The 25,375-nt window shown below is 41.9% G+C and overlaps 1 protein-coding gene across 3 annotated transcripts in view; it reads left to right on the top strand.

Annotated features, from left to right (window-relative positions):
- The first annotated feature begins 6,124 nt into the window (after positions 1–6,124).
- The window catches only part of AKAP6 (A-kinase anchoring protein 6), a 512,511-nt gene continuing 493,260 nt past the window's right edge, over positions 6,125–25,375 (top strand). For 2 of the 3 annotated variants that reach the window (XM_046655046.1, XM_046655040.1), the window contains exons 1-2: positions 21,456–21,503; positions 23,646–23,704. The gene's annotated coding sequence lies outside the window, so the exon portion shown is untranslated. Of the gene's footprint in view, positions 6,168–21,455; positions 21,504–23,645; positions 23,705–25,375 lie in introns of those variants that run through there. The other variant, XM_046655043.1, reaches the window with a different exon arrangement.

Here is a 25,375-nt window from a genome sequence, read left to right as displayed (position 1 = left end):
GCCAGAGCCCTCCCCTGAAGGTTCTCTTTGCTGTGTCTTTACTGTGAGCTCTCAGCCTTCACAGATCTGCTTCAGGCTTGTCAACCCTCTTGTTTCTTCCCTCTCATCTCCTTTCTTTTCCATCTGACACACTGCGCATCAGGTGAAGCCTGTCTGAGTTCCCCACCAGGCCCCTTCCTTTGCTACTCCCTTCCTTTTATGGCCATACCCCTTTCCCTCATGTAGCACCCATTTACTCCCCAGGACTCCTCCTAAATGGCCCACCTAAAGAACTCCAAGGATTTTTCACAGTTCACCAGTCCTGGGTTTTATTTCTTCAGGGCTCTGCTAGCTAACCCCACAAACTAAAATGAATCATAAGCCCTGTTTCCCAAACTTGCCTGGTGATGGATTCCTAGACCCAATTTCTTACAGTTTCCACAGGATTGATCTGTGCCAAGGGGTTCAAAGGATGATCCTGTATATCTCCCAGATGACTTGTGTTTTACAGACTACTTTTAATGAAGTGAGAAAGTCACTGTGGTTAGGCTGGTGTGAGATATTTGTGTGCATGGAGCCCTTTCACAGCAACCAGTGTTGACCAAAATAATCCATAACTGATCTATAAATGAAAATTTGGGTGAGTTTATTCTGAGCTGAAATCTGAGGACCATGGCCTGGGGCCTTTCTTCCCGAAGGAAGAAAGGGCACCAAAGAAATGAGGTGTACAGAGTGGTTATATACCCCCAAAGAGGGTGCTTTACATATGATTGAAATGTCCCTCCCACAATAGTCACAAGATTGCCCTGTCGGCACAGCGCTTGATGGACACAGCAGGTAGTGGGTCTGCCATCTTGGTGGGCGTAGCAGGAGGCAAGTCTATTGTCTGGAGCTGGGCGGTCACAGGTGAGCGCAGCAATCAGTTTCTAGCCTAAGGAAAGATGCTTAATCCTTAAGGAGATGCCAAAGTTGGGAGGGGGAGGGAGGTTGCACCTTTATCTCAAGGGCCTTTGCTCTTGCCGTAGGGAATCTCTAAAGCAGATATACAATGCATGCTCAACGGCCTCGGTCAGGCCCTTTTGGAAAGACAAGGTCAGGCCGAATTAGGTTTATACCACATGGCTTCCTCATATACTCCAATATATCCTATTGCTTGCCATTTTTATTTGTCACCCGTTTCCTTAATTTGTAGCAGATAACCTTGTGTTGTATTCCCTGGCGGGGTGGGGGGGGGGGGGGGGGGGGGTGGCAACAGACTATCAGAGATGAGCTTCCTTATTTCTTGCCCTTACTACAAATTTACCTATATTTACACGCACTCCTATTTCCTCTCTTCTGGTTTCACTGGAGAAGTGTCCCTTGAAGGGGAAAAACTTGTGCCCAACTGAGGAACTGCATCGTCTAGACTCTAGAGAATACCCTCCAGGGTTATCTGATTCCAATTCTATGGAAACTATCATACAACTCTGTAAATTGTAGGTAACTGATAGCAAAATAATTCTTGTTTATAGACACGCAAAATCTGTCCTGACCAGTAGAGGTTTAATTGACTTCTCTCTACCACTGTGGAAGAAGAGAGGACATTCATTTCAACATTGCTTTAGTCCATATAAATTTGTGATTTTTGATTTCTCCTTTGAGTTGGTCACATTTTCCTTGTTCCTTCATCAGTTAATACATTCAATAAAATCTTTAACACATGCTTATTTTATATCTGTATGAGAAGCATGATTTTTATCTTTTTTTTTAAATTGTCTTTTAACAGTTTGGAGGTCTTCTACTGAGATGCCCAATGGGTTCACCCAACAAAACCAGGAATACTTTTCACCAGCGAAGTGCAGCTCATGGGCCACTTAAAGCCCAGACACATGCTTTTTTGATTCTAGAAGTGACTATAGAACTTTGCTAACTCTTTGTTTTTCAAGTTTAATATTGTTCTCTATTAATTTTGTGGTTTGTCTTTGTTTTGTTTACAGCAATAAATCATTGCCTACTGTTGGTAGCAATGGCTGGAAATTGGGTGTTATGGTCTGACCATTTGGTGAGCTCTGCACTGGATGAATCATTTGAAGAGATCCAGTGTCTGTTGGGTGAGACAACAGAGAAGCTAGTTTGTTTGCCTGTTCATCTATTTGGGCTCAAATCAATCAAGACTGTTGTGTGCCACCAAGAAGGTGAATAGCTCTTTGATATCTGAACTAGTAAATATTTTGCTTCTGTGTTTTCTCTTCACTCATGACTGAAATTTTAGAATTGAAGCTGTAAACTCTACATGTCTCTATGTCTGTAATTCAGAAAGGTCTCTACCTCTCATTGTCTGAGTGTATGATGTTTTTCTAAATCTGGATGGTATTAGATTATCAAATCTCCTAAATTAAAAAAGCCTTGTTCTGACTGGCTTATAAGCGCTTGGAAGTGAAATGTAGTATTCCTACAATTCTCAGAAAGTAAGGAAATAGAACTTCTAAGTTTTAAAATGTGCTGGGTTTAAAAAGTATTTTAAAAGAAATTAGCTCAGAAACATTTTAAGAATTCAAGTTTACACAATTTAGGTAAATCTTTCGCAAACTAAACTAGTTTAATAATTTGGTTTAATAAAAACAGCTATTTCTTCTCTGATTTATCAGTGTTACATATAACACAAGTGTTTATTTTTATTATACTTGGGTATGTTTTTTTCTAAATTATACAGGTTTACTGATAAGCCAGGATTACTTCTACTTAATGCTTGCTTATGAAAAATGTAAATGTGTATTTGACCCCATTGGATCTTTATTCTGATGAATTATTACTCCATTAGTAATATGTTCTATACTGTGTCAGCTGGAAGGTAAATGTCAAAGATCTAGGTAGCCTACAATCTTGGATTGGTATTAAATTGGGTTAATTAACGGAAAATCATTGGATACCTAGATCATTTCTAAGTAAGATTGAATACTAAAGTATTAATTAATAAGCATAATTTTAACTTTATATACCTTTGCTTCTTATTTTTATATACTATAGAAAGACTCTGTCTGTGGGTCATGTTAATGAACATGTTGATTTTTGCCACTTTAGGAAGATGTATATGGGACATTAGCAACTGTGGAAAATTGGGTTAATTCATGAATTATTGAATTCATGAGCTCTGCTAGTCTGATAACATGCTGGGGTGTGACAGTTCACTTTATCCACCCCCCAGTTTTCTCTACAAAACAGAAGTTATTTTGGTTAACATTTATGTGTTATAAATGGTTGAAACTACACTGAGAAGGAATGGTTGCAGAGAAATATAACTGTGTATGTGCTTCTGTTTTTTCAAGGAAAAGACTAGTTTTGCCTTAAAGCAGCATCGTGAAGTTTTTAATATTACTTTATTTTTCTTTTAATCTCTCTAGTATCTATAATGAGGTCTCCTCTTTCATTCCTGATGTTGGTAATTTGTGTTTTCCCTCTTATTTTCTTGATCTGTCTGGCTAGAATTTTATCAATTTTATTGTATTTTGCAAAAAACAAGTTTTTGGCTTCATTTTTTTCCTACTGTTCATTTCTATGTCATTGATTTCTGCTATTTACTATTTCCATCCCTCTATTTACTTTAGGTTTAATCGGCTCTTCTTTCTCTCGTTTCCTATAGTAGAAATTTAGATTATAAATTTTAGATTAAACCTTTCTTCTTTTCTAATAGAAGCATTTAAAGCCATAAATTTGCCTCTAGGCAGTCTTAGCTACTTTAACTGTATGCTACAAATTTTAATGTGCTGTGTTTATATTTTCATTTAGTTCAAAATATTTACTTTCCCCTTTATTTTTTTTTGGTCACATGGATTATTTAGATGCTTATTTTTAGTTTCCAAATATTTGGGGGATTTCCTAGGTATCTTCATGTTATTTTTCTAGTTTAATTCTATTGTGGTATCATTTCAATTATTTTAAATGTACTGAGTCTTGTTTTATAGCCCAGGATATGGTATGCCTAGTGAATGTTCCATGTGCCCAGGAAAAGAATGTACAGTTGTTGGCTAAAGTGTTATATAAATGTTAATAGGTCAAGTTAGTTGATAATGTTGTTCAAATCATGTATATCCTTACTGATTTTTGGTGCTTCTCCATCAGTTATCGAGAGAGGACTGTTGAAATCTCTAGCTATAATTTTGGAGTTCTCTGTTTGGCCTTTCAGTTTCAGTTCCAACAGTTTTTGCTTTGTGTCTTTTGAAACTCCGTTGTTAGATACATACACGTTTAGGATTGCTACGTCTTCTTGAGGAATTGATCCTGTTATCATTATGAAATGTTCCCCAACTATCACAACTACTAAAATTAATCAGATGGATTTTTGATGATTTATAAAAACATTTAAAATTAAAACACAATTTGTGTTTCACCAAAACTACATCTCCTTTATCCTGCTTTAATTTTTTCCATGGCAACTATCTCCATCACACAATTTGTTTGTTTTTCATCTTCTCCCACTAGAATAAAAGTTCTAAAGAGTAAGATGTCATCTGTTTTGTTCACTGCTGTATCCCAACTACCTGTCACAAAGTCTGACCTCAGTAAATACTTTCTGCATGAATAATATATAAAAAAGCTGCAACAACTGGAAGAACATAATATTTCCATGACTCTACCCCATTTGCTCTGTGGTAAGATGGCCTCTGCTCACACAAGGCTATTTCAGAAATAGCTTCTACACCCCAGCTCTCCCGCTGCCCTTCTGCACAACTAGTGCCACAAAACAGTGTTGCTGTGGGTTCTCAGGGCCTCAGACATTAGTGAGATAACTCTTTGTTTTAGCTTGTTCTTTGTATCTCAGCCGCCTCTCCTCTAGCTAGGATTTAGTCCTGAATCATTCCAGAGTGGTGAGTCTGAGTGACAGACACCCAGATCCTGGCCCCTCACCCTGGACCCCTGTAAGGAGCCTCCACTCACTCCTTCAGGAGGCTGTTCAGGCCCTCATATAAGATGGACTCTTGGGGCCAGCCTCACTGTTTCTACTAGTAGCTCTATATATCCCTGGGTTGTAAGGTGATCAGGAGTTTGGTTCTTATACCAAACCCAGCTGCATAAAGCATTTACATTTCACATCTCCTTACCACACTGTGGTTTCACTTCCCTCACCAACTCTGTTCATTCACATGGCTGAAGGTTTTTGTTTTCCCAGGAAATTTAAGCTTCAGAAAAACTGAAGCTACTCTCACTGTAATATTTGATAATGTAAACTGCAAATAAAACATTTATCAATCAAATCGTCCTCTCAGATTTATTTCTAAAGGTCGAAAAAAAAAATCTCTTTTAATTAATTGTGTGTTTTGGGTATCGTGGAAGAATCCCTGCGTCTGAGGGTCAGAGTTCAAATTCCAGCTCCACCTCTTGGACAACCGACACCCTCTTGTGAAATAGGGATAATAATCATGTCTGCCCTGCTTGCCTCTGAGAGTTGACAGAAGGGTCATGAGAAATTCTTGGGGAAGCGCCTTGTGCGTTGCAGAGCTCTGCAGGTGTGTAAATTGCTGTTGTTGCCATGAGGGGCTATTTTCAACTTTAAGGTTTCGCTACATCCTGAAGAGCACCTGCCTACAACTCTTAAACTTGGAGGAATACAACCCAGTATCCACTGGCTGTTACCTTGGAAACGAGGACCATTTAAAAACACTGGAAACGTAACTGGAAGGAAAAGCACACTTGGGGCCAATCACTTTTTTTTTTTTAAAGCTTAAAATATTGGGCACCTGTTTAAACATCCCTAATCACTTTTTTTTTTAAATCCCAAAGCTATGTACATTTGGGTTGTCCTTGTTAAATACATGATGAAAATGAGAGAGACAAGATCTGGTGTCACTTCGGGAAAGTTAAGACTTAAAAGTCATACTACTTGTATCTACTTTGTACCTACTATTAGCCTATTTGTTTTTCTTGTTGTCTAGGATGCTGTCAGCAGGTCAGACTCTGTTCTTGGTCAGCTGTAAGAGTTCCAATGTAATCATCTAGGACTTCAGAGGAACAAAAAAGCATCCAAGCACCCAACAGTGTTTTTGCCAGAAAATCCTTCATCCTTGTGACAATGTATAATTCTGGTTCATGCTAGGTTCACAAACTTCTTTATTTCTGTATCCTTCTTTGGCTACTCTTTGTCTATGACCCATAACTGTTGATACCCCGAAGCCTTACTGCTTGGATCCTGCTTTCCTCTTCAATAACTTTGGGTAAGTTCAGCCACTTGGGGTTTGGTCTACAGACTATGCAAATCTTATCTCTGGTTCAGTGGGGGATACACTCCAGTGCTCCGTACCTCCGTCCTCTGAACTCATTTAATCCAGATTCCTGGGATTATGATTCAGTTGGTCTAGAGAGGAGCCTTGGAATCTGCATTTTACTAGGTGCCTAGGGGATTCTGATGCAGGGCTCTGTGGGCTAGTCTTTGAGAGTCACTGTGTTCTTCAACTGCTGGCCTGATTTTTATCTTTTATCTTAAATTTAGTGACCTTAAGACTAACATTCCACAAATAGATACAGCTTTCTTTTCCTTGTTATTGTGCCTGGACCCCAGTTTTGTAAAGGTAATCAGTGTAGTCTTGGTTCTTCCGTCTTCCTCCTTTTTCCTCCTCCTCCTCCTCCTCCTTTCTACTTTACTTCTCTCTCATCCAGTCATTCACTGAGTCCAGTTGGCTCCTCCTCCCCAGTCTTCATTAACACTACGTCTCATTCTCATGGCCACCCCTCTAAAACCCTCACCCTCACCAACTCGCACCTGGACTATCCAAAGGTCTTCTAGTTTCTCTCTTCCTGCTCTAATCCTTTTTTCACATAGTTGACTGTCATTTTGTACAAACATCATACTCACCTACTCAAGAATAAATAGTGATTCTCTGTCTCCCATGTCAGAACTGAACTTCTCACCCTAGGATTTTATGTTTTTTATCAACTACACTCATTACTCCAAAATTATGTATTTTTAGTCTCTGAACTAGTGCCTCCAGTCTATTATTTAGACACAATTTCTTTACTTTTGCCTTTGAGTATATTTTCTTAAAATATATTCATTACAAACCTCCATGGACATAGAACTACTTTGTTAAAGGGGAATTTTGGTACATTGACTACATTGTTATAGATCCCTTCCCATAGGCAAGGGCTAGAGAAGAAATCAAGTGGATGATTGAAGACTTCACATTCCTCTACTTTATCACAGAGTTGAACTTCCCTTTGCTGGTTTCCTTAGCTTGAATTGGATTCCTCATGCTCGACGAACTTTGACCTTGAACTTTTAGAGGGAATAGAGTACCTTTTAATATGTTGTCTATTGGTAAAATTTCCCTAAAGCTGGACTGTCAAAATTTTAAGTCAATATGTAGATTGTTTGGAACACCTTAAAAAATATTTCTTGTCTGAGCATTGTTGTCTATTTAGTTAAAGTGAATCTACTAAGACAAAATTCTGACATGTTTTGAAAATTAAAAACAATTATTCAGAAATTCAGGAGCGCAAGCTGGTCACTATCATAATAGATCTTTTGCTCTTCTTATTCCAGTGCTTTGATGTCTCTGGTAGCCATGGAGAAGCTCATGTGGAAGGGGTCTAAGTATCTGATAAACCAACATAGGTTTCTTTTCAGAGCACTTATCATTGAGATTGGCCGCTGTCCACTACCTTGAGAAAGACTTACAGTTCTCAACCTCTTTTCACTGCAGCACAACACCCCTAAGGGAAACTCTGACAGTAACAGAGGTTTGCTAAATCAGTTCTCAAAGGGGCTTTCCCTTTTCTCCTCTCTGGGTCGGGTGGGTGACATATGTGTTATTTAGACAAGTTTCTCCGTTGGTTCTGAAACACCCACCCCATTCTCCACTGGGAGTCACAGCTTTCAGATGTCCTAATTGCTCCTTCTTTAATATAATTAAAATTTGTCAGCTTGATTTATCAGTTTCTGAAGGATTTATGGTAAAGTTTACCTCTGTCTTTGTAGTTCTGAAAAAGTTTTTATTGTAATTCTATCACTTTTGCTTTATGTAATTAGGTGCTTACAAGTTCAGGATTGCTGTATCTTCTTGGGGTGTTTCTGCTTTTTGTTTTTGTTTTTGTTTTTTAAAGATTGGCACCTGAGGTAACGTCTGTTAACAATCTTGTTCTTTTCCTTCTCCTTCTTCTTTCTCCCAAAGCCCCTCAGTACATAGTTGTATATTCTAGTCATGGGTCCCTCTAGTTGTGGCATGTGGGACACTGCCTCAGCATGGCCTGACGAGTGGTGCCATGTCCGAGCCCAGGATCCGAACCAGTGAAATCCCAGGCTGCCGATGCACTTGGCAACGGGGCAGGCCCCGGGGTGTTTCTTTTTATCTTTGAGTAGTGTACTACTTTATCTCTGTTCATGCTGCTGCATTAGATTTTATGTTGTCTGGTATTAATATTGCTAAGTATGCTTTCTTTTGGTTAATATTTGCTTGGCATAGCTTTATCCATTTCTTTATTTTCCAACCTTTGGTGTGATTTTTTAAAAATTTTCTTCTTGTAAATAGCCTTATTTGGATCTTAAAAAATTGACACATTCTGTTATCTCATTTTTTAATAACTGGGTTTAATACAGGGGTAGGACCAGAGAGTAAGTATTTTTGACTCTTTGGGCCATACAGCCTCTGTCATAACTACTCAAAAATAGCCACTGACAGTACGTAAACAAAGGCACATGGCCAGATTTGGCCTGCCAGGTGTAGTTTACCAATCCCTGGGCTTAACCCCATTTATATTTTTGTGATTGATAATATATATATGGACTTATTTTGTGTTTTTTGTTTACCATCTGTATTGCTTAGGACCTTGCTAGCTGAGGTTACAGATACAGATGAACCTGGAAACTTCAGTGGCTTAGCAGTGTATGTTTTGTCATGTAAAATCCAATCAGTGTCACAGAGGGGATGGTCTGCCCCATACAGTCATTCAGGACCATCTTGTGGCTCTGCCACTCCCAACATGTGATCTCCCATCAAGATCACCATAGAGAGGGAAAGAAAGGGGGGAGAAGGCACACCTGCCTCCTAACCACAGCCGCCTGAAAGTCATTTATATCACTACTGCTTACATTTGGTTGTGAGAACTAGTCACATGGTCCCACCTAGAAGCAAGAGGGGCCTGGGTAATGTAGTACCTGGCTTCATGGCCACTTCCCAGCAACAGTTGCTCACTGTGGTAGAGGAACACAAATCTTTGGCAGACGTCTAGACATTTCTGCTACAGCCACTCTTTTTCTTTGCTGCTTTTTTTTTTTTCTTTCCTGCCTCCTGTGGGATTGATACATTTTTTTCTATTCTCCTCTATTCCCTTTGTTTACTTAGAATATATGTGATGTATTTCTCTTATTTTAGTGTTATCCTTATAGTTTTAACATATATACTTAATTTTGAAAATTTCCGTAAAGCCTACGTTTGTTCGGTATATCTCTTCTCTTCTGGATAAGAAGAGAGTCTCTTTATTCTTCCCCTCCCCCTATACAGACACTCCGCACATCTTTCTTCTTATTGTTGTCTAGGGTTTTATTTCAACTTAAAAAAAAAAAACCCAAGTAGTTATTTTTATGGTTAAGGATTAAATATACCATTGTTATATTTTTATCAGTTTCTATATTCATTGTCTTGGATTCTTTCTTGCTAAAGTGCATTCTTCAGTCTTGTTTCTTTTGTTTTTTTCAGTGAGAGTCTTGGGGTGGTGAGCTCCCTTACTTTATTATACCTGAATAGCTGGGTGTAGAAGTCAAGGTGGATGTTGTTTTCTCTCAGTATGTGGAAGATAATACTCCGTTTTCTTTTGGCGTTGATTGTTGCTGATGATACATCTGTCAGTCTAATCGTCATTCCTTCCTTGGAATCTGTCTTTTCTCTCTAGTAACTTTTACAGTGTTCTGTAGTTTGACCACACACTATGGTTGTGGATTTATTTTTATTGATTCACCTTGCCTCTCAGAGTACATTTTCAAACTGTGGACTCATCTTTCTTCAGTTCTTGAAAATTGCTAGCCCCTAACCCTTTGAATATTGCTCCTCTTCCATTAACTCCCTGCTCTTTGGGGATTGATTAGATATATTTTGAAGCTTCTCAATATATTCTCCACATCTCTTAACTGCTCTTTCACAATTTTTTTATTCTTCTCAGTGGTTTGTTCTCAGCACAGTTTTTCACTTCCTAATCCTCTTTTGGGTGTGTACAGACTAGAGGTGATCTCATCTATTAAGTTTTTCAGTTTTTGTATTTTTCATTTATTATATTTTTCATCTACCTCCTGTCTTTGTTTCAGTTTTTTAAAAAAACTTTTTAAAATGATTTCTGTGTTAGACCCCAGAAATACTCTCCTGATGATGTAATAATTCCATCTCCTTGCTTCCTTTTTTTTTTTTTTTTTTTTGCTGAGGAAGATTGGCCCTGAGCTAACATCTGTTGCCAATCTTCCTCTTTTTGCTTGAGGAAGATTGTCACTGAGCTAACATCTGTGCCAATATTCCTCTATTTTGTATGTGGGATACTACCACAGCATGGCTTGATGAGCGGTGTGTAGGTCCACACCTGAGAGCCGAACTGGCAAACCCCAGGCTGCTGAAGTGGAATGGGTGAATTTAACCACTACGCCATTGGGCTGGCCCCATTATTTCAGTTTTTAAATGAATGTTATTTCTTCCTTTATCTCTGTGAGGATCCTAAAAACACATAAACACTTTTTAGATTATTCTGTTATTTTCATTGCATTTGCCACGTTGGCTGACTTTTTTTGGTTGTCTTTACTTATTGAGAGATTCTCACTTTCTCTTGCCCTTTCCGTTCATTCATCCCTCCCTGAATGGTTGTCTCTAGCCCAAGCCCCCTGAGACCTCTGTTCAGAGCAAGGTATTCTGTGGGTGGGGGAGTGTCCTCCCCTGTGTGCTACTGAAGGTCAGAAGTTCAGTCCCTGTGTTCATGAGAAGCCTTGCTCAGGTCCTTGCTCAGTCAGCTTGGCTTCAATGCTCTGCTGGTTTTCTCCTGTCTCCATAGGTTTGCAGCTTCACAGGAGGCTTAACCTCAGGCAGCAGCTGCAGCGGCTCTCCTGTCATGGGTAGGGTGGGTGGGGGACACTAGTCCAGCCCTGATTTCCCACAGTGAGCCTGGCTCAGGGCACCTGCCAGGTGTGGAGCATCTCTAGGCACCATGAATACCCGAGAGTAGGAATCAGCTGAGTCCAAGGAGAGCATCATCTTGCTTTAGAGCCCACCTTTTTAATATCTTCTTTTTACATTTTATCTGTTGCTTTATGTTTGGAGCAGTGGTGAGAGGGATGTGGTCCCATTCCTCTTCTTTTAGGAAGCAATCCACCCTAATTTGAGAGCTTTCCCCTGTTCCTTTTGATTCCTTCATTGGGTGTCATACTGCTCGGCCCGTTTTTCGCACCTCACATCACTGTTGGATCCCCAAACTCAGAGCAAACAAGCATGAATTGTTGTTGATAATTTTCCTCAGAGACACATGCTGGTGACTGAGCCTGAGGATGGGAGTAGGTTGGGTCTCTGGCTGTGTCACAGTGAGGTTAGGATGTGGCTGGCTTGAGTGTGAGTCCTGGGAGGGCCACCATGTTCCCCTACCCTTGCTCCTCCTAATACCTCTGTCCCCAGCTAGTCTGGCACAGACAGATGCCCCAGCATGCAGAGGGGTGTGAGAAGGCTGCCTTTGGTTTGGGCTGACCCAGACATGACACCTGCTGCCTTTTCTGACACTCTGCCTTGAACGTAATTATTTCTAGTCCCTGAGCTATGGAATGGGGCTATGTGTCATGTATTGTCCCTGAACATAGGAAGCAGTGGGGGCTGAAATCATGCCAGTGTTCCGCCCAAGCTGGGTACCCCCAGGGTCTTTTAGTTACACAAAGATGTCAGTTATACTGTGGTGGCCATACAAGGATGCATTTGTAGCCTCTTTCCAGGTTTCTGGTCACCTCAGGCCATAAAACCTTTGTTTGTCACCCTTATAGACAGTGTTGCTGAACGCCATACTAGGGATACTTCCCTGCTAGGGTATGGTGAAGGGAGTGTTCGTGCCTGGCACCAGGTTGTTGTGCCACCGACTGGGTGCTGGAAGAAGCTCCAGAGCTGGGCTTCCTCCCTTATTTCAGTGTAGAGCTGGCAGGTGAGGTACCAGCTTCCCCTTTTATCTGGATTAAGCCTCAGACATTTTCTCCAACTAGTGACACCCTCAAACTGCCAAGTGGCCAGAGCAGTTCCTCACCTTGATTCCCTCCAAAGGCCAGCTTTTTGTGCACAGTGCCACTGACACCTTGGGCCTCAATCTAAAACTGGTCCCTCCCCTCACCCCCCAAGTTGTGCAGTAATTTCTGGCCATAAAGCTATGAGAAACTGACCCCAGGGAAGGAGTGGCTGGAAATCCACCTCTTGGTACAAGGAAGGTTGTGGTAAATATCACCTTGCAGTTCTGCTGAGATACTCAATATTAAGTAATATTATAGCCTGACTCCTTTTCAAGGGACCCTTCTGCACTAGTGCCTAAGATAGCATAGAAGCATGTGGTTCCAGAACTAAGTGCATGCTTCCTTTAGTTTTTCTTTTTTTGTTTGTTTGACTGGTCTTCAGCATCCTCACTACTTTTTATAATTGCCAGAGAATTCCTTTAGAGAGGTTTAGGAGATGACCGAAGGAAGGAGAGGCTCATTTGTAACAGGAGGAAAACAGTAATTATGGAAAGGATGGAAGAAGCTAGAGAAAGAAAATCAAGGAAAAGAGACTGGGGACAATTCCAGTCTGAGGGTTTCGTGTGGTGGTTGGTAGATTTGGGTTGGAATCTCAATCTCAAGAAGGCCTTGTACCAGCCACTGTCCCTGAACCCAGTTAGTAAGGACAAGAGAATGGGATTCAGGGACCATGAGGAACCTGTCTTACAGCCGGGGTGTAGGAGCAGGGCAGTCAGCCTAGCAAAGCTAAGATTTAGAAATCTGGAGGCTTTGGATGGACTCCTTTTCCAGGAAGTATTTTACTAGGCTGGACAGAATTGAACAATGCAGGGGGGCAGGAGGGCAGCATTGATGTTTGGAGCAGCACAGTTCTTCCTTGTGTAGGAAGCTGTTTTCATAGTGTTTGGAAGCCTGTACATGCCTTCCATGATTGCTATGAAGAAAATGTCATGGGCCCTTGAACACAGCAGAGCAGTGATAGATGCAATCCCTAGAGAATTAAATGGGCATGGGTTCCAACATCATGGAATTTATAAAATTACCTGTAAAATAGAATCTTAGGTGGTATCCCACTCTGACCAGAGAAATCAAATGTAGAGATACAAATGCCATTGGCACCAGGGGAGAGATGTAGGAATTACACATAAGAAGTAGGGAGCAGAGAGTGTGTTCTGATGATTGCAGCATTCAGAGAGCAAGAAGAGAGAGCTTGCAGGTGGATTATAGACTCTATAATGAGGATCAAACTTGAGAACCACCAGAAAACCAGGTTTCCATGAGTATGGCTGTATGGGATACTGAGAAGCCAGAGTCCGGGAGAACTTTCCTACACTGTGCTTATGGCTTATTTCATATCTGTTTCACTTTTCTATCTGCTTATGCATCCATCCCTTCTCTCCTGTCCCTACCATTGTACTGCTTACAGTAACCCTTCCCTACTGTCATCAAGAGAGCGCCTGCCTTGTCACCTCCTCTAAGGCATCTTTCTCATCCACTGGGAAAAAAGAGAGTTCCTAAAATGTGCTGAGCTCGGTGCACTTCACATGCATTATCTCATTTCGCAGTCCCAGCAATTCCATGAGGTAGTTATTATGAGGGATCTTTCAGGAAATCTTCAAATGGGGTTTAAGACCCCTAGGCCTGACTATGTAAAGATATTTCCGTCTCATAGGAACAGAGGGTACGACTGAATCGTAACCACTATTGTTAACCTGGATTGATAAAGGTGGTTATAAGAAGATACTGCAAAATATTCTCTCACTAAGGGAAAATGAATAACTCATGCTTCATTTAGGCTCTTTTTAATGAGCAAATACATCTAGGAGTCAGGTTTGAATCAATGAGTGTCAATAGCAAGTCGGGGAATGTCAGTACCTTTCTAGGCAGGTGTAATGAAATCACATTCCCTGCCAAGGAGGAGCAGGTGTTAAAATTGTTGTATTGTTGAATCCTGAACATACACCTGTTCAGGAGAGACATGGAAGGCTGAGCAATTGATTTCTCTGTGGTGGACCCGAGCTGGCCAATTTGTAGCAAACTTGGTTATTCAAACTCTATTTTCCAGCTAAAGACAGATGGACCCTTTGATGTGAGATGTTTTGCTGTACTTAGAGAGCTCACAGTCAAAGCACAGCCAGGCACTGTGAGCAGAGACAGTTTTGTTTACAGAAATCACCCTGGTGAAGTTATGTAATTCAAGCATCTGATTCAGGGAAAGATGGGGGCAGTGAGGGAGCAGAGAGATCCCAGAGGCTTCTGTTAGGGGTATTAGAAGATAACTAGTGGGCTGTGGGAGTAGGAGATGGAGTGAGCATTTGATGCCCTTCATGTGGGGCTGATGGGAGGAAGAAATTCTTCCTGACCAAATGATCAAGTCGTAGGTTCATAGAGTTTGAGTGATGGGTAGAACTTTAGCAAACAAGCCCCTCATTGTGCGGATGAAAAACTGAGGCCCCAAGAGATTTGTCTAAGCTCACATAGCAGATCGAATGGGATTTCAATCCGTTCTCCAGACTCTGACTTTACGTCGCACTATGTAGAGTTGAATTTATTATTTATTTATTTATTTATTTTTAAAGATTTTATTTTTTTCCTTTTTCTCCCCAAAGCCCCCCGGTACATAGTTGTGTATTCTTCGTTGTGGGTCCTTCTAGTTGTGGCATGTGGGACGCTGCCTCAGCGTGGTTTGATGAGCAGTGCCATGTCCGCGCCCAGGATTTGAACCAACGAAACACTGGGCCGCCTGCAGCGGAGCGTGCGAACTTAACCACTCGGCCATGGGGCCAGCCCCTGAATTTATTTTTTAAGTTTCCTAATTCAGTCCTGCATCTGAAATGGCCAGATGAGTCTCTTGTTTCCTTTTATGAAGACAGAGACTATAGACAGTGATTTCCTTATTAGCAATGATGCCAGAAGCTCATAAGAAGTTTACACACCAGATAATAAACTCCCACTCATCTTCTGAGAGAAAAGTTGGAAAAATTTTACATAAAAAATATCAAAATCTGAAACTCATTAATGGATCCAATTCTTACTAACATTCTTTTTACCTCCTACTTCTCTTTATTTTTGTGATGGTTTTGGGCTTCCTGGAGTGAATGATGATTTATCTTGAACAAAAGAGAATTTGTTCTTGAATCCTGCTGGTGTGAATGCTAAGCTAAATAAATGGAAATAGATATAAGTCCCAGGAATAAGTCAGACTCCTTGCTTAAAAAGCAAGCACAGAATTCAGTCTTTTCTTTCTGGTAGGTAAGAAAAATCCACAGGGCTAAAAGTCCATCTCCTTGCCCATATAGAGGACCTCACTCAAGCTATTTGTTCATTCATTCATTTGTAGCAAGATAGGATTTTCTTCTTGCTTCCTTCTTTCCTTCTCTTTATTATCACTCATTCTTGGGCAAGTCATCTTTGCTAAGTCAGAAAAAAAAGATAGAGACTTTTTCAGCCCAAAAGTATATTGAAGTCATGCTATGAGAGGTGGCGAATGTTAGCAAGGAAATGTGTGTTAGCAGGGGTATCCCTCCGAGACTCTGAAGGACTTAAAATAATCAGGGCTCACAGGACACAGAGAAGCTGATTCACACTCTCCTGCCCCAGGGGTAGAGCAAGGACACTTGAGGGAAATACAGGGATGGAAGAAACAATGGAGACATGGGCGAAGAGACAAAAAGGGAGACCAGAGAGAAAAGGGCCTCACAAAGTCCACCAAAGACAGGCTCTGCAAGGACTGAGGAGTGACTTGATGGAAAAAGCAAAGGGCCCCATGTGTAGTTGTGATCACCTAATCAAGGGAAAATATTCATTTTGGTGATAGACTGTATGCCTAAGGTAAAATAGAATTTGCTCTCCAAACTGACACCCTTTTGCAAGTGACAGGGGGCATTACTGATTATGCTGATACACAGGTGTAAACTGGGATGATCAGGCAAATCCTGATGTATGGTCACAGACTGTACCCACAACCCTTGCAGACTTCATGGACGGAACTAAGAGGTTAGACCTTTGCTCAAGTCAGAGCACAGGGGTGTGTCAGTCACTGTGCTTGGCACAAAGAAACAAAGCTGAGCTCTTCTGTTTCTGTACCAGATGAGTTGTTCTTTCCATGGCCAAGACTTTCATGACATCAAAGAGCAAGGCAAAACCTTCACAGTCTGGTTCACCAGTTATGGTACTTCTTAGCAGGGCTGTGTACAGTCATGAACCACATAACAATGTTTTGTTCGATGACAGACTAAATACACGACGGTGGTCCCATAAGATTAGTGCCATGCAGCCTAAGTGTGTAGTAAGCTATTACATCTAGGTCTGTGTTAGTACACCTATGATGCTCCCACAGCAACGAAATTGCCTCACGACACATTTCACAGAGTGCATCCCCGTTGTTAAGTGATGCATGACTGTAGATGGCTTCCACCTGGTCTCACCCGCATGGTGGTAGCTGCACACCCTGGAGCAGAATGAGTCAGAGCGGTGAGATTTTGTTCTGCCTCTGCCCTGCATATGCTGGTTTTAATCAAATGAACGCCTAATCCTGTAGTGAATCTTATTAAGCCCCTTGCCCTTCCCCATTCCATCTGTTACATATCTCATGCTCTGTCCTCCAAATGGAATAAGCTGCGTTTTTTCTCGGGCATTTTTCTTTCTGTGTTTGATGTCTTTCAGGAATAGGCCCGGAGTCAAGAATTACAATCAAGCTGAAGTGGGTCTGACTGAGGATTTTCAGTATGCTGAGTTTCTCTAATGCTCTACTTCTCTTCTCAGCAAAGCTTCCAATTGTGATGGCTTTTAAGGCAGTGTAGTGGGGAGCTCTGCAGTTGGTTTCATTTTAGGACTGCAATTACTGTCTCCCCAGGGTGTAAAAGACCCTTGGGGCACACAGTTATGGTGGCATCCACTTGGATCAGTAGGTCTGTGTCCCAGCCCTGCTGCAGAGCCCAAATGCCTGCTGGTGGATGGATTGTAATCTTGCCTCAGTGGGCCTTTCTAGTCCTTTTGATCTATTTGGCTATTTTACTGTCTTACTGACCAAATAATTCATACGCATCAAAACCAACTCAACTTGAAAATGGTCCTTAGGGCCTCTGTCCTGGGAAAAGCAGAAGAATACAGACAGATCTTCCCCAGGAGAATATTTCTGTTTACTGTAGTTTCTCTCCTTGGCAGGTGTGATCAGGTTTTACTCTAGAGGAATGAAAAATATTTAAAAGGTGTTGATGGCATGGCAAGTTCCAAATTTGATTCTCTTTCAGTAAGTGCAACCCCAAACACCTGGGCTCTGTCTCTCTTTTGTGTTATTTATTTGACATCTGTCAGTTTCCCCATTTTTAAGGTCCTGTGAGGGGAGGCTTCTTGTATCTCTCATCTTTCAAGCCCCTGCTCACCCTAGCCTACCACACTGTAGTACTAAGTCTGTTCTTTTCCACAGAGAAGGTAATTGATAAATGTTTCCAAACTCAATAAATATTTTTGACTCGTAAATCAAGAATTCCCAGGGCCAGCTCCGTGGCCGAGCGGTTAAGTTCACGCGCTCCGCTGTGGCGGCCCAGGGTTCGGATCCTGGGCATGGACATGGCACCGCTCGTCAGGCCACATTGAGGTGGCGTCCCACATGCCACAACTAGAAGGACCTGCAACTAAGATATACAACTGTGTACGGGGGGGGTTGGGGAGATAAAGCAGAAAAGAAAAAAAAAAAAGATTGGCAACAGTTGTTAGCCCAGGTGCCAATCTTTTAAAAAAAAAAAAGAATTCCCTTGTTTGACATTTCCTCTAGATTGAAAGACTCACTGAAAGGTTCTTAGATGAAATGCAGACGTTCATGCCCTTTGAGTAATAAGGCCATGCCAAAGGTGTGAATATATGAAAGTCACTGTGTGTGCAGTCCTATGGGGAGGTTTTGCTGCCCCAGATACAGAATCTTCAGGCCTCTAGGGATGTAGGTGAAACATGGGGTCGATGTCACATCCAATCTTTTGACTCTCCTGCTCACTGCTGTTACTGTCTCCTTGGCGATAGATGGAAGGAAAGGTGTCTTAGACCTAGGAACACTCAGCTAAATTAAGGCCCAGGGCCTGCCTTAAAAGGAGCACCCTGAATCCTCATTTGGCTCCCAAAACAAATCAGGCTAGTTATGTGCCCCACCTTGAACAGACAGGAATCAGTCCAGCTTAAAAAACCAAAGGGAATAAGCCACAGGGCAAATGGCCACTTGATTCTCTGCATCCTAGTGCTAGTTATTTAGTGTTTCAGCACAGCTGGAGCATGCTCTCCACCCTATTTGACACTTTCATGTTGCTTCTCTCTATTAGTAATCATCGGGCTTCTGGTCATCCAGGAATGATTATGCTTCATTACCACCTCTGGGTAAAACTCTGGCTGCCAAGAATTCTATTTGTGTTGTATTTGAGAACAATTCAGATTTCTGCCTCACTGAGGATGGGGTGGTGGGAGTGGGTCAGGATTGGCCATTATGAACAGATGATGAAAGTTCAAGGCTTTAGGTAACTTCACCTCAGTTTCCAAGTAGAGAAGTATGCAAAATGCATTATAGTCACTTTCTCTGTTTGGAAAGTAGACTGCCTTCTCGTTCAAGGCTGGGTGGTGAGAAACCTGAGATCGTATCTCCCATTTATGTAGTGATAGCCATGAATTTGGAAGGCAAAGAGGTGTCATACAGGGAGAACCATGTGTGGACATGCAGGGCATGCCGTGCATGAAGCCTGCCTCCAGTCAGTCAGGAGGAAGGGGTGACGTTTTTCATTTGTATGCCCAGAGGGGATACCTTTTTGCAATTCTAGTAATACTAAGCCTTCTAGTCATCTACCCACCAAGGCAAAGGAAAACTATTACCAAGATCGTGTCTGCATCATCAAATCAGATTACTAACTCAGCGAAGAAATAGAGTATAGTCTTTTGGTTCTAGATAGGTGTTCTTTACCTAGCTCCATCATTTTGCTCTGTGTATGACTGAGGGCAATCCAGAATGTTGGTTATTAAATTTCTTTGGGATGGTTCTTCCCTCTACCCCTTTCCTGAGCCCCAGTACTTTCAGCTTGAAAATCCTCTCCAGCCCTGACTGATGCAGCACCACATGTAGCTGCTAAATGCAGGGTTTCCGGCTCCTGGGAATCCCTGGTGATCAATGTCAATTGGAGTGCCCTAAGCAACAGCTGAGAAAGCCAATGGAAATTTAGAGTTGTCTAATCTAGGCCTAATCAGCCAACTGGGGCTTCTTTGAAGTGTAGAGATTGGGAGAAAATATGTGGGCCCTGGATTAGCAGAAAAGGGGGTGAAATATTTTGGTAAAAGTGAATATAGGCACTAGCCAGTTGTGTCAGGAACAGTTTCTTTCTTTTTTTTTTTTTTTTAAAGATTGGCACCTGAGCTAACAACTGTTACCAATCTTTTTTTTTTTTTCTGCTTTATCTCCCCAAAATCCTGTCCCCCCCGCCGGTACATAGTTGTATATCTTAGTTGCAGGTCCTTCTAGTTGTGGCATGTGGGACGCTGCCTCCAACGTGGCCTGATGAGCGGTGCCATGTCTGCGCCCAGGATCCGAACCGGCTAAACCCTGGGCCGCCACAGCGGAGCGTGCGAACTTAACCACTCGGCCATGGGGTCGGCTCCAGGAACAGATAGTTTCTTAGTGTGCCTCGAACTTGTTTGAGGAAAGGAACTAAATTTCAGAAGTTTTTATTTTATAATATTTGATAAATATGACATATTATAATTTCTAAGTTTAAGGTGTACAGTGTGTTACTTTCATATATTTATATGTTGTAATATGATTGCCATTGAAGCAATATTTATCATATTACATCATTATAGTAACAATATTATTAACCATATTCATTATATTGTGCATTAGATGGCTTATTTACTACTCATACAAGTATGTACCCTTAAATACCATCAATCTTGTCCTCCACCCAGGAACTTGAACTTTTGAACTCAGGTTTAAGAGAAGCAATGAGATTGCAAGCTCTATAAGCGTGGACTATGTTTTACTTATTAAGTGTCTTTGCAACTGCTAAGGTAGTGTTTTTACACTTGGTGGGTACTCAATAAATATTCATTGAATTGAATTGAGTTTTCTGAAGATAAGGAGGAAGCTGTTGGCTGTTGGAAAGTCCTGATTTGGGTATTTTTCAGTCCCTTTCCTCTGTACAATTCTATGACTCTAGGAAGGCCAGAAGGCAAGAGAGAAAGCAGTAGGTTGAAGATCTGAAAGAGATTCATTGTGGCTTGGACATGAAATGTGAAGGAATTCTGGTGAGAGACAAGGCTGGAGAGGTGTGTGGAGGCCAAGTTATGCAGGGTCTCTTCAGTTGGTTAAGCCATTTGGACTTCATCTTAAAAGCAGAGTGGAGCTACAGAAAGATTTTTAGCAAGGGGTATGACATGTTTAGATATATATATATTAGAAGATCCCTGGGTACAACATAAAGAATGGATTGGAAAAGCTCAAGTAGGAACAGGAGAACAAGTTGGGAGACTTATCTCAAATTTGGGAAGTGATGATTTTTACCTGCACTAGCCTGGTGGCAGTGAGAGTGGAGAAAAGTAGATGGACTCAAGAGAAGGAAGTGACAGTTCTTAGCATTGATTGGATGTGAGGGACCTTGGGTGAGAAAGAACAAATAGTAAAGGATGACTCCCAGGTCTCTGACTGCGCAATGATAGAAGGTGATGCCATCAACAAGTCAGAGAACAGAGAAGGAGAAATGGGTGTGGGGAGGTGGTAGAGAGTGAAGATGATGAGTTCAATTTTCTACATGTTGAGTTTGAGGTGTTAGTGGGACATCCTAGAGATGTGTAGTTGACAGTTGAGCGAATGGGTCTGAAGTTCTGAAGAGAGATATCAGTTGAAGTACAGACTTGGGAATATATGATGTAGACACAGGAGTAGATGAGTTTATTCAGGGAAATTTAAGGGCTTGGCAGAGGGAGAGGGGTACATAAAGAAACCTAAGCATGAGTGGTCAGGGAAGTAGGAGGCAAACACAGAGAGGTGTGCATGGGGGAAGAGAATTTAGAGAAAGTCGGAATGGTGCAAGCTCCTTACCCTGAAGTCATCCAATCTCTAGGTTCCCAAATATTTCAGATTACTTTTGGACAATAAATCCTAGATTAGAAAAAAAAATGCATATCTAACCCCTACTGTGTGAATGATATAACCCAAGGTCATTGGTCTATTTTATTTAAACCTATCTATGTTCTGCTGCCGCAGAGGATTTTACCTAATGCTGAAGAGAATGCGAAGAAATCCTCTGCATCCACTGTACAACTACACTAAAAGTAGCCGGCAGGGAAACTGACCTATAAATACTCTGAGCACGTGAATGTAAGTACATTTTTAAGAATGTTATGTCTTTGGCTATGGTCTAATGTGATGATTGGTGGAAATGGAACTGAAGAGTGACAGGAAATATTAATGGAAGGTAGCATACAGTCCTTTGGCCTTAGAAAGAGCAATGGGCTATATCTGTTCCCAGAGGGAAAGTTTGATGAGTAATGATCTTGATACCCATTTTAAGCATTCTGACAATGACTTAATGGGGGCTGCTTTTACTCTTTGTACAGCAGATTCTTCTTTGCTGTGGTTGGGTCTGCTTCAAGTCTATTTAGAGGGCCACCTAAGGCTACAATGGCAGAAGAATCACGACACCTGTATTCCTGTTATAGGCAGTGGGGGCTGTAAAAGGCATGCTATAAGAGGCTGTAAGTGGGTGCTGTAACATCAGGGCCTTCTTTCCTTGCAGAGGGAAGAGAGCAAATGCAAGGTCTCAAGAAGGCACACTTGCCCAAAACATCCCACTCTGCAGGTTGCTGATTAAGAGCTCATGATTCACACTTAGATGCCCCTCCACCTCCACCTCCTTCCTAACAACACAAAATTTGAGTCAAGCTTGAACCTTGCTAAGAAAACAGATTTGCTCTTTTTAGTCTTAGGAGCACTGGAGTCTAAAGACAGACTCTGTGGGAAGGCAGATCCTTAGTTACCTCCTCCCCAAGCTGTTGCAGGAATTTCAGACTTCTGCTTGCCAAAGCACTTTTTTGGAGATCAGATTTTTTTTTTTGTGGGGTGCAGGAATGCCTTCAGTGACTCACTCCCCTCCCCTCTTTGGGCCTCAGTTTTTTCCTCCTAACAGAAGGGTCTGGATTAGGGGACCCTTGGGGCACCCCAGGCCTAACCTGTGTCCCCACCAGCAGAGAGCTTGCCCTCAGCCGACCCTTCCCTGGAGAGCTTGACTGGCTCCAGGGGACTACTCTGTATTTGAACAAGTCAAGTCAAGATACGTCAGGCTGCAGAGAGGGAACCTGCTTGGAGTTGGAATGCCATAGGAAGAGACTTTACATCGAAAATGCACATACCCCTCTGGGGAATGGGAGGAAGACAAACAGCGCTAGTGGCTCTAAGGGATAGAAATCAGAATGGTTAGATTCCACCTGGCCCTGTCAGTCTTGGCCCCATTCCTCGGCTTCCTCAGTTTATGTTCACCTGTGTGAAGAGGCCTCGGTTTAGAGAAATGGTGTTGCAGGCAGACAAACCCAGTTCTGTCCCCTGGTCCTCGTGTATCTGTGAGTTGTTGGACTTTCTACTCCTCATTTTCTTTATCTGTTCAGTGAAGATGCCTTATAGGCCTGCGTGAGGATTAAATGCAATGCCGTGTATAAAACAGCAGTACAGAGCCTGGTATGGGGGTTATCTAACCCCAGTCCTTCTCTGCACTTTTACCTTTGCTCGCACTTTCCCCTCTACCTGGACCCTTCTCTCCGCCTCTCCAAATTCAACTCACTTTCAGAGCTCAATGAGGTCCTCCTGCCTGTCCCAGTGCTCAAGTCCCCCTGCTATCCCAAACACACATTACCTGGATTCACATTCTGGTGACTGCTGCAGGGGAGGAAGAACTGTTCCTCTATGCTCTCGGTCCTTCTGGCTGGTCTAAGAATTAAATTGACATGAGACAGATTAACAGGAGAAAATCAAACCAAGTTTAATAATGTTTCTACATGGGAGAAACCCAAGAAAACTGAGTAACTTGCCAAAATGGCTGAAGCCACCACCTTAAATACCATCTTCAGCTAAAGACAAAGGAGGATGTCCGAGGTAGTGGTTTGGGACTTCAAAGGGGAGGAAGGCAATTTACATGAAGATGGAAAAGCAAATGTTGGTAAACAAACGTTTGCTGGGCCATCCATAGACAATGAGAGAGAACTTTGGCAAAACTGGGCCTTGCTAGGTGCCTTCCTGTCTAGCACACCTAGTTCATATTATACTATAGTTATCATAAGGTATTAGCTCCTTCCTGGAACAGGCCTTCTATCTTACATTCTTTTAGGTAGTTAGGGGGAAGGTCAAAGTTTCTTTCTGAGTGTTTTGTTTTTAAAAATAATTAAGCCAAAGAGACATTTGGGGTGGCCAATTCTGATCCCCTACATTGCCTTCTTTCTGAATATTGTTTTGCTGATTTTGCCCATCTAGGTTGCTGCTCTCAGAGGGAAGGAATCCATCAAATACTGGTTATCTTTCTACAATTCCTGGTAAGATGTTAGGTGCCTGGAACGGACCTAAGCAGTATTTGAATGAATGAATGCACAAAGAATTAAGTTACAGGGAGAGTGAGGGGCCCTGTGTGCCATGCTTAAGGCCTGGATGCTGGAACTAGCCTGCCTCAGTTTGAATCCTGGTGCTGCTAGTTATGAGCTCAGCAGTTTTAAGAGTTGTTGAATCTTTCTGTTCCTCAGTTTCCTCATCTGCATAATGCCAGTGGTAAAAATAGTATCTCTCTCCTAGGGTTGTTATAAAGATTAAATAAGTTAGATTTGGAGAGTATTTAGATCAGTGCCTGGCACATGTGCTATGGAAGAACTCACCGTTATTGTTTTAAGGAACATGAGTTTAGGATTAGACAAATCTGACTTTAAAGCCTGCTCTACTGCTTACTAATTACATGACCTCAGACAGAAGTTATTCAATTTCTCTGAGCTCCAACTTCCTTATCTGTAAAATAGGGATAATATATCTGCCTTATAAATTGTTGTGAAGACGAAATTGAGATAGGAGCCTAGAACACAGTAGGGGCTTGATAACTGGTGGCTATTAGATGCCTGCCTCAGTCTTCCAGAAGCAAGAGTTTGAAGTGACTGCATGAAGAATCATTGCATTGGCTCAGGCCCCGTTTAGGAAACTGAAAACCCGGGGCTTGCCCTGACTGGGAAGAGTTGAGAGAAGAGTTGAAACAGGGGTTGTGGGTGCATAGGGAAGTTACTTCGTGCTGGTTGCTAAGCTGTATCACCAAAATTCTGACCAAATTAGGTCATTAAAAATACAATTGGAAAGAGCTAGAGACTTTTGCCTGTGTGAAATTCCAACACAGGTCTGTGCATGTCACCTTTATGCGTATCTTTGATTATGTAAGGTGTTCCTTGTGTTTTGTTCTTATGTAGCTAGCTGTGTTACTGTCATGGTGATGCTGCAGGTGTGGGTGAATGGAGACATGCCATTCTGTGTCGGCCAAGTGGGTCTGTAATTCTCGTTTTCCGAGAAGGTGAAATCTGCCAGTTCAGAGCTTGTGTATCTGATGGGTGCCTCTTGGCCTCTTCTTCTGAAGCCAAGTTGGGACTCAGAGAGTCCTAATCTCTAGGGTTCAGTCTATTGATTCCCATTCCCAAGATCTGATTTTGTGCTGAGTGATGTTTTAGGGCCGAGGAGGTCTTTTCTCATTAACCTCTGCCAGCAGTAAGGGGCTGACTGCTCTCTACTGTTCAGGGCAGAGGGATCTGAGTGGTTTCAGTCAGGAACCCCACCAGGTCCATTGGCCTTCAGGGAGGTGTGGGAGGGGGAAAAAAGCTAAAGAGAGGCAGGTAGGGTGGCCTTGGCACCGACAGCTTCTTCCCCAGGTGACTTTGCTGTGTTCATACCACAGGACTATGGATTTGAACCTCCCGTCCAATATCATCTGGATCTGAGTTTAGACTTTTCATGATGCAAACTTCTTATATCCCTTTCTTCTCTCTGTCCCTCTACTACTTCTTTGTTTGAGTTTAATGCTAAATTCCTCAATGCAACAAATCCTTTGGTAGGGAGATGGAATAATTTCTGCTTCAGAGTTACAGCTTTGCTACATGTGTGCTATATCATCTCACATCTCATCAGCATCTTGTGGCTTCATTGTTAGCAGTGCCAACGACTGGTTTCAAATGTCAAGATAA

The sequence above is a fragment of the Equus quagga genome, chromosome 2 (assembly GCF_021613505.1).
Source record: "Equus quagga isolate Etosha38 chromosome 2, UCLA_HA_Equagga_1.0, whole genome shotgun sequence".
Classification (NCBI taxonomy): Eukaryota; Metazoa; Chordata; class Mammalia; order Perissodactyla; family Equidae; genus Equus; species Equus quagga.
This window is presented reverse-complemented; position numbering and strand designations above follow the sequence as displayed.